Below are 3,743 nucleotides of genomic sequence, written 5' to 3' on the forward strand. Positions count from 1 at the left end.
TTCTGAATTAATTGTAGCATCCTAAGGGATTTATTGGGGCAGCCTGGTAATAAGAATTGACCGTCTGCACCATTGCCACTGGGCTTCCCTCAGAATTCTATTCATGGCTACAGAAAAATTAGACTTGACCGCAAAAAGTCTGCTTTGTGTCTGGTAATACTTTAAGTGGGCGAGTTTTGGAAGCTGAATGATGATGATCATAGTATAGTAGAGTATGATGAATCAGCACCGTTGTTCCATTCTGTAACTCAAATGGTCGGTTCACCCAAACTACCAAAACCTCACTAATCAATACCTCTGCAAACCACCAAGTGTATTTGGTTCCATTTGTCCAGGGTTTCTGTCTCTGAGATGTTTGCCTCAACAGACACTACAATGGAGTTTAGCAGAACCTTGATCTTGGTGCTCAAGTAGCTACAAAGGTCAACATCTCATTCCAGAAAAAGTCAAAGTCAGAGTCAGCTTTATTTGTCAAATCTGCTATACATGCACAACATACAGCACAGATGAAATTTCAGTCCTCTCAGACCGACGATGCAGGCAGGCAATATAAAAAAAATAACATTTCAAGTATACAAAAAACATAAATAAATAGTGCACAGTTCCTAACTAAGTAAGATGAATTAGAAAGACAATAAAAATAAACAGACAACAGTCAGGGCACTTAAGGTTAATGGTGAGGTAATGTGCGGTGTAGTTGCAAATAACAGGGGAAAAGTGGAATGTGCAGGTTCCCTGGAAGTTCAGGTGGTGTTGAGTGGTGGGTGGGTGGATGCCCAAGAATGCTGAAGGGGAGGAAACAGTGTCCCATGGTAATCCACCGAACACACTGTTGACAGTTTTCATTGGGTCAAATACTTTTATATATACATTTGAACTGCTTTCACTGACACCAATATTTAGACGCACACAAGTAAACTGTCATTTCAACGGCTTTCTTCGCTTGCTCTTCAAATTTCAGCACTTGTCAATAGACCTTTTTCACAGCAGCCAATTTGACATGAAATAGTAGGGTAAACACAAGTGTTACTGAAGGGTACTCAACTGTTAATAAGGTTTCGTTCCAAACTGAGTTAGGGTGCTGCTATTGCGCAGGTGCAGCTTACTGGATGCTAACATGAAATGACACTGGAACCTTAATTAGTATCATTGCTAACACCTTTGTTCATGCTGTGAAAAGGGTCTAGTCAACTGCCCCCAACTGACTAAAGCTTTGTGGGGGTTTCTGAAATAAGCCTTAGAAAGCAAGCCTTGATTACAGAAAGAAACAGTACTGATTACATTGAAAAATGTGATGTGTATTTGTGGTTCAAATAGTGGTTGCTGGTAATGTATCTGTAACCCCAACAGACATATGATTTTATTGGTTTATATGATTTTTTTGCTTTCATGGGAGCTCAGCTCCCACTGGCTCCCACATAACTCTCATAATGACTGTGCAGAGCACTAAAGAAATTTTTATATTTTATAAAAAAGTATGGAAACCAATACATGCATGCATACCTGCAACGTAAAGAAACAAATTATATCTAAACTTGTACAGCATGCATTTTAAAATGGTCAGCTAAGACAAACTGGTATGCTCCCTGGTATGGAGTGGTGAGTTTCCCTTCAAAGGTTATACTCACATAACTTTTAATTTATTTTAAATTTGTCATGAAGGAAATCTGTTATTTGTAGAGAACATGAATGCTGGGATTGGAGTGTATTACACTAGAGGCTAAACTTTTAACATGCGTTTACACCCAACAGGAACTGTTAATTTTGTTCTGCATCTCTTTTATTTGAGTCACATTAGGAAGGGATCTCTTTACATCAAGTATAAAGAAGAGAAACATTACAGCCACTAAAATCTTCAGTTTACATAAGGGCACAAGTATTGTATTAAGAACGACTTGAAAAAACCTGAATCAATCTTTAAACCTTCTCAGTTAATTTGTCCCCTCATGAAGTGCATGCAGACATCAGACTGCAGTCAGGAAGAAAGTAAACTGTTCCTGACCAGCGCCATGGTTTCATCTGACCCAGACACCAGCCTCTGGCTGATCTCACCGGTGTGTTCACCTTTCATTGACATCAACCACCTGTGCCTCTACACTCAGAGCTCAGGAAGTCCTGATCCTCCACAAATCCAACAAATCCAAAGCAATCCGTGCCACATGAGGTGAGGTAGAGACATCTCATGGTTAGACGATTGGCTGTTACAGAGGACACACTGAACACCACTCCGACCTATATTCTCATCCAAGGAGCTTCCAAAGCAGCCCTGATCACCCAGCTGATCGACAGAATTAGGCCAGACTTTGGTGTCATGACCCCTCCATCTCCCACACTGATACAGTTATAGTTTACTCCAAACAACAGTGATTCAGTATATACCAAAAGTATGTAAACCCTCTGGATTTGGAATACATCTTCATTCATTGTTCTTTTTATAACCACGAGCCACCGTGCTGCCCTACATACGGTTATAGAGCTACAATACTATTAACATAAAATGTCATTTAAAGGCCAATTAGAATAGCCTGGTATAGCTACACGTTTTGATAAAGGCCGGTCACAATTAGAGGCCTGGTCTGGATTTCATGAAAATTCTTTGGATGTGTAAAACCTCTTAAAACCCCTTGAGTCGCCCGCTTCTCCACAATTTAATCAATTCCCAATTGATGTTATTCAATAGAAGTAATATTCATAGTAGTTTAAATAAACAATTCAATAGTATTCCCATCTTTGCTGAGCAATAGTTTTGTGCAAAAGGAATTAAAGGCCTGTCCCATATAGAGGCCTGTTCATAAATCAGGGGACCTGACTGATGTGAGTAATTACATGCCTATTAGCATTTTACCCATCGTCTCCGAATGTCTCGGAATGTGCTGCTGAACACTCATCTTAACAATAGCCCTGTGTGTCAGGGGAGTCACCAAATCTTCAAAAAAGGGGCACTAGGTCTTCATTCCTTTCTGTGAAGAAAACTACATTAAATTAATTGTTTTTAAAGCTGCAGTATTTTTAACAAAAACTTTACTTATTTACTGAAACTTTCACTATATCATGACAGTAGAACATGAGACAGATAATCTGTGAAAAATCAGGTTCCTCTGGCTCCTCCTAGAATCAACAATGCTGAAGAGCCTTTCTCTTTATTTGCTCTGATTGGTTGTTTTGGTTTAGGCCCAGTAGATTCTTGCAAATGCCAGAAGGAGCACTAGAACAAACTAGAGGATTATCTGTCTCATGTACTACTGTCAGGATACAGAAAACATGACAAAAAGATATTTTTATAGAAATAACCTACTGCAACTTTAAGATATGAACAGGGTAAGGGTACAGGGAAGAGCTGAACACAAGCTATATGCAGAGCCTTCACTCTGATAAACCATCTGAACCATGCAGACACACTGTAATAGGAGGAAACAAAAAGTAAACATTTTCTGTATGTAGGGGGCAGCTATAGCTGGTCAAAAGCACCATCTAGTGGTAAAAAGTAAAAGCACGAGAAAACTTTATAAAAATTTATTTACATTATTTTTGTTCTTCACCTATAAGCAAGTCACACTGAAACTACAACTACAACTAAAATGTTTAAATATACAGCGTAAAATAATCAGCTATTTGACCACAAAACACATACTGTACAGTCACAAGGAACTTTAACTGAACAAGCAATTGCAGTATCTCCATACTTCACCATTAAAGGGTCAGTTCACCATAATGCATGTCCACAAGTGCATGAAAGTGTGTAT

This window comes from Morone saxatilis, unplaced genomic scaffold (assembly GCF_004916995.1).
Source record: "Morone saxatilis isolate NCDOM2014 unplaced genomic scaffold, NCSU_SB_2.0 Contig15, whole genome shotgun sequence".
Taxonomy (NCBI): Eukaryota; Metazoa; Chordata; class Actinopteri; family Moronidae; genus Morone; species Morone saxatilis.